The following is a 17,550-nucleotide window of genomic DNA, read 5'->3' as shown; positions in this document are numbered from 1 at the left end:
CCGTATGGCTTTATCTGGCTGGTTTTAAAATTGGGGGGGACCGCACGCCGTTTTTTTTAATTATTTAATTATTTATTTCAATACACAGTATAGACACGCCCACCGGCTGCTGTGATTGGGTGCAGTGTGACACCTGTCACTCAGCGTGGGGGGCGTGTCTCACTGTAACCAATCATAGGCGCCGGTGGGCGTGGAAAGCAGGGAATACCAGATTGTTTAATGGGCGGCCGGCTTTTTCAAAACAGTAAAAGCCGCCGGAGCAGTGTGAATGCCGTGCAGTGCCGGAGATTGGGGATCGGTGAGTATATGAGAGAGGGGGATAGACTGACATGGACAGAGAGTGAGGGACAGAGATAGTGACGGACTGACAGAGATTAGTGACTGACAGACATTGTGAGGCGCTTCAGAACGCAGCTTTTCAGCTGCGCTCTGAAGCGGAACTTTTTTAAGCTGTGGTGCAGAGCGCACACCTGCGCACATAGCATCAGACACCGAAATCGTATGAGGGATGTCACACGTTACAATTCACTAGGTTCGTGCAACAAAACGCTCAATTCTAGAGAATGATACGATGTGTTTGCGATCAACGGTTTTGCGTTCAATCCTGATCGCAAGTAGATGTCACACGCAGACACCTCACAAACGATGCCGGATGTACGTCACTTACAACTTGACCCCAACGACGGATTGTGAGATATATTGAAGCGTGTAAAGCGGGCTTTAGTCTCATGATTTATTATTTCACTTCCCCATATTAATGACCTTGACTTATGACTATGTCTACAACCAGTGCTACTCCTCATGATCTTTACTAAGTTTGACCACGTGTTGACGACTCATCCTGACCAACTCAATTACTTCAGCAATCTCACGAGTACAGTATTCAAGGAAAAGAAGCTGTCACATGGTGTTTTGCTTTAAACTCATTGATTGTCATGGCGGCATCAAACTCTGACACTTCTCACTATACTTTCTCTGGTGCTTCTGAGTTGCACAGGCAGGCTCGGGCGTTGACCAGGTGTATGCTCATTAATGATCAGACTAGCAGGAGCTACTTTCTGCTAGCCTGCTGGTTACATTTTGGATCCCATGTTGCGGGAGACTTATCACAGTTACTCCCCGCCTTTTTAAGATGGAAGAATATGTCTTCCTGTGCTGACTATAGCTATCTGCTAAACCGGTCTGTGTGCTCTTGTGTTCCATTCTTCCTGTGCTGACTATAGCTGTTCTGCTAAACTGGTCCGTGTGCTGGTGTGTTCCAGTCTTCCTGCACCGACTATAGCTGTCTGCTAAACAGGTCCGTGTGCTGGTGTGTTCCAATCTTCCTGCACCGACTATAGCTGTCTGCTAAACAGGGCCGTGTGCTGTTGTGTTCCAGTCTTCATGCGGCGCCTATAGCTGTCTGGTAAACAGGTCCATGTGCTGGTGTGTTCCAGTCTTCCTGCACCGACTATAGCTGTCTGCTAAACAGGTCCATGTGCTGGTGTGTTCCAGTCTTCCTGCACCGACTATAGCTGTCTGCTAAACAGGTCCATGTGCTGGTGTGTTCCAGTCTTCCTGCACCGACTATAGCTGTCTGCTAAACAGGTCCGTGTGCTGGTGTGTTCCAGTCTTCCTGTGCCGACTATAGCTTACTGCTAAACTGGTCTGTGTGCTGTTGTGTTCCAGTCTTTCTGTGTCGACAATAGCTTACTGCTAAACTGGTCCGTGTGCTGTTGTGTTCCAGTCTTCCTGTGCCGACTATAGCTGTTCTGCTAAACTTGTCCGTGTGCTGTTGTGTTCCAGTCTTCCTGTGCCGACTATAGCTGTCTGCTAAACTGGCCTGTGTGTTGTTGTATTCCAGTCTTCCTGTGCTGACTATAGCTGTTCTGCTAAACTGGTCCGTGTGCTGTTGTGTTCCAGTCTTCCTGCGCCGACTATAGCTTTCTGCTAAACTGGTCTATGTGCTGTTGTGTTACAGTCTTCCTGGGCCGACTATAGCTGTCTGCTAAACTGGCCTGTGTGTTGTTGTGTTCCAGTCTTCCTGTGCTGACTATAGCTGTTCTGCTAAACTAGTCTGTGTGTTGTTGTGTTCCAGTCTTCCTGTGCCGACTATAGCTGTCTGCTAAACTGGTCCGTGTGCTGTTGTGTTCCAGTCTTCCTGTGCCGACTATAGCTTACTGCTAAACTGGTCTATGTGCTGTTGTGTTCCAGTCTTCTTGCGCCAACTATAACTGTCTGCTACACCGGTCTGTGTGCTGTTGTGTTCCAGTAACTGGTGATTTACTGTGTGTTGTTTGGTGTGCAATGGAATTCCTCCTGTCGTTTGGTTATTTCCTCCCTGCTTACTTTTCCTCTTTATCTCTAGTTGTACGATAGTGTTTTGGTTTCCCCTGTTTTTCTAACGTTGGTGTTTACAAACTCCTGTCCAACCTTTTCCCTTCCCCACCCTAGGGTAGGGAGGGAGGGTGTACTAGATCAGGGCTAGTCATGAGCCGGGGTAGGAAGGCGGGCCAGACATCATCACCTTCAGACATATCTCTGAGATCAGGGACAGCTAGGGTTCCCCTACCCTGAGGCCCAGTTTAGGAGCCCCGTTCCCCTGTTATCCCCTGCTAACCCATGACAGAAGCCTTGAAACAACTGCCTCACAGGGAAGTCTTGATGCCAGCAGAGAACCGTTTACCTAAAGTGAAATCTATGAGAAATGAGGGTCTTAATGATGGCTTTTGTCAAAATCATTACATATGTAGCAGGAGAGTCCGCAGGATGGCAAGACCACCCTTCGCCCTAAGAAGTATTTAGAAGGGGAATGCACAATATTATTACGGAATATGACAATGGTGACCATTGCAATCATTGGATTTTGCCCATTCTTTGCTTGGGGCATCTATGGGTTCCTCCAATTTCTTTAAATTAAATTTATAGGGACACTCTAACCTAGGAAGAAAAAAAAGACCCTGCCCACATTGTGTATGTTTTAGGCTAACAGTATTGTAAATATCCTGCAGAAAACACAAGGGTCAGTCTTTTGCTGATCTATTCTATTTCTGTCTGGAGAACGTCTGAGGTGTGAGGATAAGCCAATGAGGCGGTGAAGAGAGGAAGACTTCTCCTTCCATCAGTTGTCAGATACAGCCAGTTCACAGTGAATTTTCGTCGTAATTCCAAATCCCTGTATAGGGTTTAAAGGGTTGTCGGGTCCGGGTTCCTGCTTTGTGGGCGGTTGCCTCTATTCACCTGTTTCACCGATCCTGAGTCCGTGGCTCCAGGTAGGCGTCACAGCTATAGCTGGCACTACGGTATAAAAACAGTCCAACCAGCATATATTGGAGGAGAGCCGATGTGACTGGCTCTCCCATACCATGTGACCAAGGAGATTAACAAGCAGCCCAGCAGAGATTAACACTTGCTAGCCTGGCCATGAACTACAGGTCTGGGAGTCGATGCCTAAGTCACCCTGCGCTGATTACAGACATCAGGGAAGATAGCAGGCAGAGCGCAGGAATCTGAAGGGCAGTATAGTCAAGCTATAGCTGGCACTACGGTATAGTCAAGCTATAGCTGGCACTATGGTATAGTCAAGCTATAGCTGGTATAGTCAAGCTATAGCTGGCACTACGGTATAGTCATGCTATAGCTGGCACTACGGTATAGTCAAGCTATAGCTGGCACTATGGTATAGTCAAGCTATAGCTGGTATAGTCAAGCTATAGTTGGCACTACGGTATAGTCAAGCTATAGCTGGCACTATGGTATAGTCAAGCTATAGCTGGTATAGTCAAGCTATAGCTGGCACTACGGTATAGTCATGCTATAGCTGGCACTATGGTATAGTCAAGCTATAGCTGGTATAGTCAAGCTATAGCTGGCACTATGGTATAGTCAAGCTATAGCTGGTATAGTCAAGCTATAGCTGGTATAGTCATGCTATAGCTGGCACTACGGTATAGTCAAGCTATAGCTGGTATAGTCAAGCTATAGCTGGCACTACGGTATAGTCAAGCTATAGCTGGCACTATGGTATAGTCATGCTATAGCTGGCACTATGGTATAGTCAAGCTATAGCTGGTATAGTCAAGCTATAGCTGGCACTACGGTATAGTCAAGCTATAGCTGGCACTATGGTATAGTCATGCTATAGCTGGCACTATGGTATAGTCAAGCTATAGCTGGTATAGTCAAGCTATAGCTGGCACTACGGTATAGTCATGCTATAGCTGGCACTATGGTATAGTCAAGCTATAGCTGGCAATACGGTATAGTCATGCTATAGCTGGCACTATGGTATAAGAACCTTCTGTCAGCATATATAGGAGGAGAGCGAATGTAACGTGCTCTCCCATAGCATGTGACCAAGGAGATTAACAGGCAGCCCAACAGAGGCTTGCGCTTGATAAACTGTCCATGAACCACAGGTCTAGGAGTCGATGCCCAAGTCACCCTGCGCTGATCACAGACATCAGGGAAGTCAGCAGGCAGAGCGCAGGAATCTAAAGTTTCCCTAGATCCTGACGCCGCCATGACAGTCAGTGATGCTTGCAAAAACTGATGGTCGTCAATGTAATAGGCATGAATGTCACCCTCTTGAAAAGCTATTAGCAAAGCATTTTTTAGCTTCTTCTCTAGTACCCTCCAGGTCAGTGTGCTCAGAAAAATAACACTCGGTACTAGAGATGAGACAATCGATTCGCAGGATTCTGGTCCAGTTACTAGGACAGTAGTCCGCGGCTGATAGACGGGAGCCCTACAGAACCGCCTTCAATCTTCCACCATCCGCAACTCCTCTTTCGATTAGCCAGTCATTGTCGCGGCATGACGCACTCAAGAAATCGCGCCAGACCAGATAATCGAAAGAGGAGCCGAGGATGCCGGATCATAGGAGACAGTTTGCACGGCTCCCATCCAACAGAACACCGCCCCGTATGCATTCGCTCATCTCTACTCGGCAGCCAAAGGTTTACAGCAAAGTTTAGACGGAGAGGAGGGGCGACCCAGAGTCCCACTTGTCTATACAAAAATACAACGGCTCGTCCTTGATATTTTAAGATAATATAAATGGCAACGTTTCTTAAGACACCGAGTTCTCTCTATTTACAATTCAGAAGGCTCACAAAAAAAAAGAAAATCAGCCTCGCACGGAGCAAAATGTATTTATTCCAGTTTTACCAATAAAATGAATGGCGGTGACGATACCTGGGTGAGATCGTTCAATAGCGCAGCATTGTGTGAGCGCAGATATGTATTAATACACTTACCCATTTTATACAAGAGATCCAATAATTGTCAGACGCTTGCTTTCATCTTCATGTACAACATCCAGTTTGACCAAGGCTACAATTTTTTATTTGCTTTTATTCCAATAAAATAGTCTTTATTTTTATTTAACCTTCATTCATCCATCTCCGGTCTATGTTTTCCCCAGAATACAAAAGAAAATATGCTTAAAGGTGTTGTGCTACATTTTTTTTATTTTATTACTATGTGCTAGCGCTTTGGAAGAAAAAAATGTTTTTTTCTGTTTGTCATCCGTGAGGTAGGAGCCACCGAAATCGAGGGTATGCTGGGATAAAACAAAGGGAAAGGCAGCACCACTGTGTAGGGGAATAGAGGGGTGGGGGGGGGGGGTGATGATGTTAGGCGCCAAGAGGTATTCGGATACACAGATGCAGCCGGTTGTCCAGTGGCATAACTAGAGTTCGATGGGCCCTGGTGCAAAATTTGGACCTGGGCTGCCCCCTTATGTTGGTCAGATGTATGTATATGCATATATACATTTAGCATTCTAAATCCTATAAAGACATACAAGTCCCCGCCATTATGTAGTAATGCCTACCATCCTGTTCTAATGTCCCCCATCCATGGTAAATATGTCCCCAATCCTTGTATACTGTATATGCCCCCCATCCTGGTAAAAATGTCCCCCATCCTGGGCACCTCCTGGTATATACTGTCCCCCTGCTGGTATGTCCCCCATCCAGATATATACATACCCATCCTGGTATATATGTTCCCCATTCTAGCTCACATTTTGGTGTATATATAACCCTATGCTGGTAAAAATGTCCCCCATCCTGGTATATATGTCCCCATCCTGGGACCCTCCTGTTATATACTGTACCCCTCCTGGTATCTACTGTCCCCCTGCTGGTATGTCCCCCATCCAGATATATATGTCCCCATCCTGGTATATATGTCCCCCATCCTGGTATATATGTTCCCCATTCTAGCTCACATTTTGGTGTATATATAACCCCATGCTGGTAAAAATGTCCCCCATCCTGGTATATATGTCACCATCCTGTGCCCCCTCCTGGTATCTACTGTCCCCCTGCTGGTATGTCCCTCATCCTGATATATATATGTCTCCATCCTGGTATATATGCCCCCCATACTGGTATATATGTTCCCCCTTCTAGCCCACATTCTGGTGAATACATACCCCATCCTGGTATATACTGTCCCCCTCTTGGTATATACTGTCCACCTGCTGGTATGTCCCCCATCCAGATATATATGTCCCCATCCTGGTATATATGTCCCCCATCCTTGTATATATGTCCCCCCTTCTAGCCAACATTCTGGTGTATATACAACCCTATCCTGGTATATATGTCCTCATCCTAATATATATGTCACCATCCTGGGCCCCTCCTGGTATATACTGTCCCCCTCCTGGTATCTACTGTGCCCCTGCTGGTATATACTGTCCCTCTCCTAGGATCCTCCTGGTGTATACTGTCCCCCTACTGGGCCCATCCTGGTATATACTGCCCCCTTCATGGTACCTACTGTCCCCCTCCTGGCTATGTCCCCATTCTGGCAATTATGTCTCCATTCTGTCTAATGCAGAAAAAACAACAGCATTGTACTCACTGTTCCTGGCTCCCACGTCGTGCAGCTTCCTCCTGTGTAGCCAGCGCACAGTGGCCGGCAGCTTTCATTGGTGTCCGTGCTATTGCAATACACTACGTCATTGCCATGTGCCGCCCTCAGTCACTGAGACACAGATGTAAGCTGATGACTTCTGTTTGGCCAGTAGCATGTATCACAGTACAGGGACGCAATGGGGTACCCAATGCATTTCAGCTGGATGTGCAGCCTCAGACACACATTCAGCTGAAGCAATGGCTGGGGCCGAAGGGCCCCTTGCACCTCCGGGCCCAGTCGTGGTTGTGGTCCCTGCAACTGTGATTGTTCCACCTCTGCTATTGCCCCTTGTAAACAGGGTTTTGTATATTAGGGTGACTCTTAAAGGGGTTGTCCAGGACTATGATATTGAAGGCTTACCTTCAGGGTTACATCAATTGTTAGCACATCTGGAAATACACAGTGTACAGAGCCAGAACAGCACAGCTATATACTCTCCTAACAAGAGGTCATCAATATTGTAGTCCTGGACAACCTCTTTAGTTGGAGACCCCCTGCCTAACAACTAAAGCCTTTTATATGACGGTGGTGTTCACTGCAACATGCTGAATCCTTCTTTTCCGGCAACAGAAGACCCCATACATAAGTGGTGGGCTATACGTATTAAACCTGGTTTTGATCTAATGTATAGATCTATAGAGACAGCCAAATCTAGATATTTTTTAGATTTATGCAATTTAAGGGGGTTTACATTCCTAAATTAAAGGGGTATTGTCAAGGCTGGAAGTTATCCCCTACCCATGGATTTCCCCACTGATCCCAAAAACTGAGGCTCTAAAGAGTCCCGTCTTACTGGACCAGTGGTCAATCATGTGCTGTGTAACTCCATTTATTCTTATAGGAGTGCCAAAGACTAGCAATTTCCGGTGGTCCCATTGAGAATGAATGAAGCTGCAGCGTACATGTCATATGGGACTATGGGGATAGTGGGAAACCAGGGCCTTTAAGCTGACCCTCGGACTAGGGAGTCCTATGCTATTCATATTCTCAGAGATACACCTAATGGTGAGGAGGTCTGAGCCTCCTTCCTGGTCCTGCTCCTGACCAGCCCTCATCTTGTACCCCTACCTCCTCCCCAGAGAGGGCCATGACAGGAGTGTGATTTAACCTACAGAAATAGACAAACATTCTTAGAGATACCCCTAATAGGAGAGATGCCGGAGTCTCCTTCCTTGTCCTGCTCCTGACCAGTCCTGATCTCATTCCCCCACCTCCTCCCCAGAGAGGGCCATGATAGGAGTGTGATTTAACCTACAGAAATAGACAAACATTCTTACAGATAACCCTAATGGTGGGGATGTCTGAGTCTCCTTCCTGGTTCTGCTCCTGACCAGCCCTGATCTTATACCCCCACCTTCTTCCCCAGGGTGGCCGGGACAGGAGTATGATTCAACCCACAGTAATAGACAAACAGGGGACACCAAAACTCTGTCACATGACATGCACACACAGAGGTATAAGACAATAAGAGATTAGGAGGAAAACTCAGACTAGGATACCTTAGCTATCTCTGAAGGTTAGGAGGTCTGAGCCGCCTTCCTGACCCTACTCCTTACCAGCCTTGATCTTATAACCCTCTTCCCCATCCCAAGGGAGGGCTTGGACAGGAGTGTGATCAAACCAACAGAGATAGACAAACAGGGGAAACTAAAACGATATCTCACAACACGCTCACACAGAGGTATAAGACACTTAGGGGTGTACTCACTTTTGTTGCCAGCAGTTTAGACATTAATGGCTGTGTGCTGAGTTATTTAGAGGACACCAAATTTACCCTGTTATACAAGCTGCACACTGACACTGTACATTGTATCACAGGGTCAGATCTGCAGTGTTGTCCCATGAAAAGATATAATAAACTGTGAGGGGTGTACTCACTTTTGTGATATACTGTATGTGTAATGAGTGCAAATTTGTATGTATTATTTATAAATATATATGTGCATAATGGATACACATCTATGTATCTATGCATTTGTTTGAAATAGCTATGTATCGTGTACAGTGTCTGTATATATAGCGGTATTATATTATAAGAAGGCGGTATTATGAGAAAGCGATGTAATGAGAAGGCAACATTATGAGGAGGCAGTATGATAATAAGGTAGTGTTATGAGAAGGTGGTATTATAATGAGATATTAGAAGAAGATAGTATTATAAAAAGGCAGTTTATGAGAAGGCGGTATAATAAGAAGACTGTAATGAGAAGGCGGTATTAATTAGGAGGTGATATTATGAGAAGAAAGTGTATTTTAAGAAGGTGATATAAAAAGAAGGTAGTACTATAGGAAGTTAGTATTATGAGATGGAGATTTTAGAAGAAAATGGTATTATGAGAAGGCGGTATTATATGAGAAGGCAGTATTATAGAATGTGATGAGTAGGCGGTATTATAAGAAGACGGTGTAATGAGAGGGAGGTATTATAAGAAGGTGAGATTATGAGAAAGCGGTTTGATAATGAGAAATTGGAAGTTAGTATTATAAAAAGGCAGTTTATGAGAAAGCGGTATTATAAGAAGGCGGTGTAATGAGAAGGCGGTATTAATTATGAGGTGATATAAGAAGGCAGTGTATTTTAAGAAGGTGATATTGTAAAAAAATGCTTTATAAGAAGGCAGTATTATAAGAAGGTGGTATCATGAGAAGGCGATAGTATATAAAGGCGATATTATGAGAAGGCAGTATTATAAGAAGGTGACATTATGAGAAGGCAGTATTATTAAAAGGCAGTATAATGAGATGTCGGTATTATAAGAAGGTGGTATTATGAGAAGAACACAGAAGAAAATGGTATTATGAGAAGGCGGTATTATGAAAAGGAAGTTTAATGAGAAGGCGGTATTATAAGAAGGTGGTATTATGACATGGTGGTTTATGAGAAAGCGGCTTTATTAGAAGGTGATATTATGAGAAGGAGGTATTATAAGAAGGTGATGTTATGAGGCGGTATTATTAGAAGGCAGTGTAATGAGAAGGGAGTAGTTTTTAAGAAGGTGATATGAGAAGGCAGTCTTATAAGAAGGTGATTTTATGAGGCGGTATAATGAGAAAGCGGTATTATAAGAAGGTGATGTTATGAGGCGGTATTATGAAAGGGCAGTGTAATGAGAAGGCGGTATTATAAGAAGTCGATATTATGAGAAAGCGGTATTATAAAAAGGTGGTATTTTAAGAAGGCGGTATGCTACAAAATTTGAGACATTTATGCACTGCCGCCACCCAGGAATGCCCTAAAGCGCCCATTTTTGCTGTGGTTCTACCAAGCCTACTCTCCGATGATGGCACTGGCAGTACAGCTATTGCACAGGACCCCGGTTTCTCACAGTAGGGGGTGCGATGATGGCACTGGCAGTACAGCTAATGCACAGGACCCCGGTTTATCACAGTAGGGGGTGCGATGATGGCAATGGCAGTACAGCTATTGCACAGGACCCCGGTTTATCACAGTAGGGGGTCCGATGATGGCACTGGGAGTACAGCTATTGCACAGGACCCCGGTTTCTCAAAGTAGGGGGTCCGATGATGGCACTGGCAGTACAGCTATTACACAGGATCCCGGTTTATCACAGTAGAGGGTCCGATGATGGCACTGGCAGTACAGCTATTGCACAGGACCCCGATTTCTCACAGTAGAGGGTCCGATGATGGCACTGGCAGTACAGCTATTGCACAGGACCCCGATTTCTCACAGTAGAGGGTCCGATGATGGCACTGGCAGTACAGCTATTGCACAGGACCCCGATTTCTCACAGTAGAGGGTCTGATGATGGCACTGGCAGTACAGCTATTGCACAGGACCCCGATTTCTCACAGTAGAGGGTCTGATGATGGCACTGGCAGTACAGCTATTGCACAGGACCCCGATTTCTCACAGTAGAGGGTCTGATGATGGCACTGGCACTACAGCTATTGCACAGGACCCTGGTTTCTCAAAGTAGAGGGCCCGATGATGGCACTGCCAGTACAGCTATTGCACAGGACCCCGGTTTCTCACAGTAGGGGGTCCGATGATGGCACTGGCAGTACAGCTATTGCACAGGACCCTGGTTTATCACAGTAGGGGGTCCGATGATGGCACTGGCAGTACAGCTATTGCACAGGACCCCGGTTTATCACAGTAGGGGGTCCGATGATGGCACTGGCAGTACAGCTATTGCACAGGACCCCGATTTCTCACAGTAGAGGGTCTGATGATGGCACTGGCAGTACAGCTATTGCACAGGACCCTGGTTTCTCAAAGTAGAGGGCCCGATGATGGCACTGCCAGTACAGCTATTGCACAGGACCCCGGTTTCTCACAGTAGGGGGTCTGATGATGGCACTGGCAGTACAGCTATTGCACAGGACCCCGGTTTCTCACAGTAGGGGGTCTGATGATGGCACTGGCAGTACAGCTATTGCACAGGACCCCGGTTTCTCAAAGTAGGGGGTCCGATGATGGCACTGGCAGTACAGCTATTACACAGGATCCCGGTTTATCACAGTAGAGGGTCCGATGATGGCACTGGCAGTACAGCTATTACACAGGATCCCGGTTTATCACAGTAGAGGGTCCGATGATGGCACTGGCACTACAGCTATTACACAGGATCCCGGTTTATCACAGTAGAGGGTCCGATGATGGCACTGGCAGTACAGCTATTGCACAGAACCCCGGTTTATCACAGTAGGGGGTCCGATGATGGCACTGGCAGTACAGCTATTGCACAGGACCCCGGTTTCTCACAGTAGGGGGTCCGATGATGGCACTGGCAGTACAGCTATTGCACAGGACCCCGGTTTCTCACAGTAGGGGCTCCGATGATGGCACTGGCAGTACAGCTATTGCACAGGACCCCGGTTTCTCACAGTAGGGGCTCCGATGATGGCACTGGCAGTACAGCTATTGCACAGGACCCCGGTTTCTCACAGTAGGGGGTCCGATGATGGCACTGGCAGTACAGCTATTGCACAGGACTCTGGTTTATCACAGTAGGGGGTCTGATGATGGCACTGGCAGTACAGCTATTGCACAGGACCCCAGTTTATCACAGTAGGGGGTCCGATGATGGCACTGGCAGTACAACTATTGCACAGGACCCCAGTTTCTCACAGTAGGGGGTCCGATGATGGCACTGGATGCTGTAGTATTGATCTGTTATACGTCCATGTGCATGATCCCTGAATATTTAATAATAAATCAGTGCGATGGTTTAATACTAGCTGCCTCCTTCTATATAAACCTTACACTCTCCATGTATTTGCCTGTGCACTGTTCCTCTGCCGCCTGAGGTTCCTTGTGCCGCACACATGCCAGCTGCCGACACCTGAGAGGTTAAATATTAGACGTGGCAAGGTGCAGGCTCCACATGAATATTCATACATACTTCTGAGAGGTTCTGGGCTCATACTGCCAGTGTAAACAGCAGCAGGCCTCTCCGGAGGCGCGGGCCCGTGTCCTGTGTGTACCGCGCTCACACACTATAGCTGTATACTGTTATTATGGTGCAGTGTAGCATCGTGATACTGCAGTTTTGTGGCCGCACCACACACCACAAGATGCTTTTTGCTGTTTTAACGCAAAGTCAGAGCAGCAACAATAGTTTCCCCGCATGTAGCAGAGCGGAGTTTGGCATTTCACATGCATAGGACTGTAAGTAAACCTGTGCCAATATATAGGACCTCCCCAGACATATTTATTGTACTACAAACTTGTATTTCTGTTCTTTTCTTATAGTGTTGTTCTGTTACTCTGTTATTCCTCCTGGAAATGTATAAATGAGTTGATGACTGAGTGTGTCCCTGCACAGTTTGATACTGTCAGTGTCACTATTCCTCTGTGCAGAACATCTTGCACACTAGGAGATGCTCTGCTGTGTTTTCCTGGGCTACTGAGCTGGCAGGTTGATTGATTGCTCAGGTGTTTCATCTTCCTAGTAATTGCTCTGCTTCTTTACTGAGCATGCTCGTCCGGAATCTTGCCAGTCGTACATTCTGGTTCTGTAGTTGTGCTGTTGGCCTGTGTTACTGCCTGTACTCTGATCTTTGTTTCCTAACCCCGGACTGTTGTTTGATTCCTCTCTGCCCGCTCCCCGTTCCTGTCGTGAACTCCTGGCTTTTGACCTCGGACCGTTACCTGACCACGTCTCAGTTTTCTCCCTGAATCCATTACGTGCCTTCCCAGAATTCTGGTCCTCGGATTGTTACCTGACTACGCCTCTGTGTACTCCCTGTGTCCATACGTGTCGTCCTGTTACCAGACCCCGGCTTTCCTGACTACTCTACCATTTGTACTACCGATAAGTAGTGACTAGCATCATAGTCAGCACTGATTGGGTACTGTGAGAGTGTTATGTTGTGAATACGTTTTCCAGTTTGGGGCTCCCTCTTGTGGTCAGTGCTGGTGGTGCAGTTGATTTGTGAAATGAAAGCCACACACCTGTGGAGGACTGGTAATCAGGGTCAGATTGGGACTATATAAATGAGTAGTTTTCTCTTGTTACTTGCCGGTGGTCATTGTCTCCTGTATGTTAAGGACATTCTGTAACCAGCTCTGCTCACAGCCAGAACTTCTCTCAGATAAGTGGTCTTTGTACCTCTGCTGATTGTTTTCCACTTTCTTGTTGTTTTTTCTGCTTTGATACTAATGCTTGATTCCTATTTTGTCTGTGTGGAATTCTTGGTGGAATGGGATCATTCCCTGCTGGGAGTGTCTGTATACTTAGCTCCATGATTCTGCAAGGTATTGTGTTTGCCATGCTTGGTATTAATTCACTCCCTCATCTGTTTAGTGTTTTTGGATCCCAGTAACATCAGAGTGCTGATACAGTGGGGGAGAGGTTGTGTGACCTCAGGATTTTTCATATCAGAAGTGCTGGTATATATTAGGGTTTTTTATGGCTGCAGACAGTTGCTCCTTCCTCTCCTTTCCTATAAAGATAGTTTGGGCCTCACCTTTGCTGAATCTGTCTTTCCTAGCTCTGTATTAAGTTTTTCTAAATCACCGTAGTCTTTATATGTGGGGGTCTATCTATCTATCTTTGTGGACTGCTCCGAGGCAGATTAGCTTTCTTATATCTCTATCTGTGAGAATATTTAGTTCTCTGGCTGTGTCGAGACGACTAGGTCATCATAGGCTTGTCCCACAGCTACTTCTAGTTGTGTGTCAGGATTAGGTCTGCAGTCCGTTAAGGTTCCAGCCACTCTGTTACTATTTGGGATTCCGCATTTTTTGATCCTCCTTTGTCCCTGAATCATAACAGTGTTACCTCCAATTGGTAACTCACAGTGGTCAATTTATTACATTTTCTTTCCCTAAAACATATGGTGCCCGGAAATTACCAAGATCCTTCTCTAGAAGGGACTCTCCTTGTTTTACTCTCCATAGAACATATGTTGTCTTTAAATAATTAGTACCTGGACCCTTATGTACAAGTGACTCTCCTAGTTTAAAGGTTTATTCTCCATAGCATATATGGTGCCAATAGGTTATTAGTAGGCAAATCATTTTCTACAAGTGGCAATGCTCCTAATTTTATTCTCCCTAGAACATATGGTGCCAGCAGGTTATTTGTACAAAATCTATCTGTATAAGTGACTCTCCTAGTTTTATTCTCCCTAGAATATATGGTGCCAGCAGGTTATTTGTATAAAAATCCTTCTCTACATGTGACCCTCCTAGTTTTACTCCCTCTATTATACATTGTGCTTACACTACAGGTTATTAGTAGCCAGATCTCTAGAAGTGACTGTCTTAAGGGTGCTTTACACGCTGCGACTAGCGATGTTGCGAGCGATAGCACCCGCCCCCGTTCGTGCGACATTTGGTGATCACTGCTGTAGCGAACAATATCGCTACAGCAGCGTCACATGCACATACCTATTCAGCGACGTCACTGTGACCGCCGAACAATCCCTCCTTCAAGGGGGTGGTGCGTTCGGCGTCACAGCGACGTCACAGTGGCATCACAAAACAGCCGCCCAATAGAAAAGGAGGGGAGGAGATGAGCGGCCGGAACATGCCGCCCACCTCCTTCCATCCTCATTGCCGGTGGACTCAGGTAAGGAGATGTTCGTCATTCCTGCAGTGTCACACATAGCGATGTGTGATGCTGCAGGAACGACGAACAACCAGCGGCATGCACAACCAACGATATTATGAAAAGGAGAGACATGTCAACGATCAACGATTTTTGCCGTTTTTGCAATCGTTGGTCATCGCTCCTAGCTGTCACACGCTGCGATGTTGCTAACAACGCTGGATGTGCGTCACAAACACCGTGACCCTGACGATATAACGTTAGCGATGTCGCAGCGTGTAAAGCACCCGTTAGTTTTACTCTCCCTAGAATATATGATACCTGCAGGTTAATAGTGCACAGATCCTTCTCCACAAGTGACTCTCCTAGATTTACTCTCCCTAGAATATTTGGTGCCTGCAGGTTATTAGTAGCTAGATTCTTCTCTACAAGTGACTCTCCTAGTTTTACTCCCTTTGGAATATATGGTGCTAGCAGCTTCTTAGTTGCCAGATCCTTCTCTACAAGTGACTCTCCTAGTTTTACTTTCCCTTGACTATATGGTGCCAGCAGGTTATTAGTAGCCAGATCCTTCTCTACAAGTGACTCTCTTAGTTTTATTCTACCTAGAATATATGGTGCCAGCAGGTTATTTGTACAAAGATCCTTCTCTACATATGACTCTCTTAGTTTTATTCTACCTAGAATATATGGTGCCAGCAGGTTATTTGTACAAAGATCCTTCTCTACATGTGACTCCCCTAGTTTTACTCCCTCTATAATATATTGTGCTTAGACTATAGGTTATTAGTAGCCAAATCCTTCTCTACAAGTGACTATCTTAGTTTTACTCTCCCTAGAATATATGATAACTGCAGGTTATTAGTGCACAGATCCTTCTCTACAAGTGACTCTCCTAGTTTTACTCCCCCTAGAATACATGGTGCCTGCACTGCAGGTTATTAGTACCCAGATCCTTCTCTTCAAATGACTTTCCAAGTTTTATTCTCCTAAGAATATATTGTGCTGCAGGTTATTAATCACCAGATCCTTCTCTATATCATATGGTGCCTGCAGGTAATTAGTAGCCAGATCCTTCTCTACAAGTGACTCACCTAGTTTTACGCTCTTTTGACTATATGGTGCCAGTAGGTTATTAGTAGCCAGATCCTTCTCTACAAGTGACTCTCCAAGTTTTACTCTCCCTAGAACATATGGTGCCAGCAGGTTATTTGTACAAAGATCCTTCTCTACATGTGACTCTCCTAGTTTTACTCCCTCTATAATATATTGTGCTTACAATACAGGTTATTAGTAGCCTGATTCATCTCTACAAGTGACTCTCCTAGTTTTACTCCCCCTAGAATACATGGTGCCTGCACTGCAGGTTATTAGTGCCCAGATTCTTCTCTTCAAGTGACTCTCCTAGTTTTATTCTCCTTAGAATATATTGTGCCGCAGGTTATTAATCGCCAGATCCTTCTCTATAACATATAGTGCCTGCAGGTTATTAGTAGCCAGATCCTTCTCTACAAGTGACTCTCCTAGTTATAAGCTCCCTTGACTATATGGTGCCAGTAGGTTATTAGTAGCCAGATCCTTCTCTACAAGTAACTCTCCTAGTTTTACTCCACCTAGAATATATAGTGCCTGCACTGCAGGTTATTAGTAGCCAGATCCTTCTCTACAAGTGACTTTCCTAGTTTTACGCTCCCTTGACTATATGGTGCCAGTAGGTTATTAGTAGCCAGATCCTTCTCTACAAGTGACTCTCCTAGTTTTACGCTCCCTTGACTATATGGTGCCAGTAGGTTATTAGTAGCCAGATCCTTCTCTACAAGTGACTCTCCTAGTTTTACGCTCCCTTGACTATATGGTGCCAGTAGGTTATTAGTAGCCAGATCCTTCTCTACAAGTGACTCTCCTAGTTTTACGCTCCCTTGATTATATGGTGCCAGTAGGTTATTAGTAGCCAGATCCTTCTCTACAAGTGACTCTCCTAGTTTTACGCTCCCTTGACTATATGGTGCCAGTAGGTTATTAGTAGCCAGATCCTTCTCTACAAGTGACTCTCCTAGTTTTACGCTCCCTTGACTATATGGTGCCAGTAGGTTATTAGTAGCCAGATCCTTCTCTACAAGTGACTCTCCTAGTTTTAAGCTCCCTTGACTATATGGTGCCAGTAGGTTATTAGTAGCCAGATCCTTCTCTACAAGTGACTCTCCTAGTTTTACTCCCCCTAGAATATATAGTGCCTGCACTACAGGTTATTAGTGCCCAGAGCCTTCTCTTCAAGTGACTCTCCTAGTTTTATTCTCCTTAGAATATATTGTGTTTGCAGGTTATTAATCGCCAGATCCTTCTCTATAATATATGGTGCCTGCAGGTATTAGTAGCCAGATTCTTCTCTTCAAGTGACTCTCCTAGTTTTATTCCATCAAGGACATATGGTGCCTGCACATTATTAGTGCCGATATGCATACCTTTACAGTTCACCACATTAAACCTCTTCTGTCAGATGGATGCTGAAGCATTCAGTTTGTCCAAGTCAGCATGTACCCTTATGAAAATCCTCCATACACTGGACTATACTACATAGTTTGGTGTCATCTGCAAAAATAGGAACAACATTATTAATCCT

General features: G+C 45.5%; 1 long non-coding RNA gene across 2 annotated transcripts in view; it reads right to left on the bottom strand.

Annotated features, from left to right (window-relative positions):
- Positions 1-17,550, bottom strand: part of LOC142301127 (uncharacterized) — a 192,722-nt gene that overhangs the window by 120,595 nt on the left and 54,577 nt on the right. For both annotated transcript variants that reach the window (XR_012752697.1, XR_012752696.1), the window contains exon 2: positions 17,393-17,519. This is a non-coding gene — a long non-coding RNA (uncharacterized LOC142301127). The remainder of the gene's footprint in view (positions 1-17,392; positions 17,520-17,550) is intronic.

The sequence above is a fragment of the Anomaloglossus baeobatrachus genome, chromosome 4, assembly GCF_048569485.1.
Source record: "Anomaloglossus baeobatrachus isolate aAnoBae1 chromosome 4, aAnoBae1.hap1, whole genome shotgun sequence".
Classification (NCBI taxonomy): domain Eukaryota; kingdom Metazoa; phylum Chordata; class Amphibia; order Anura; family Aromobatidae; genus Anomaloglossus; species Anomaloglossus baeobatrachus.
Note: the sequence above shows the minus strand (reverse complement) of the source record. Positions and strands in the feature narration are given on the sequence as shown.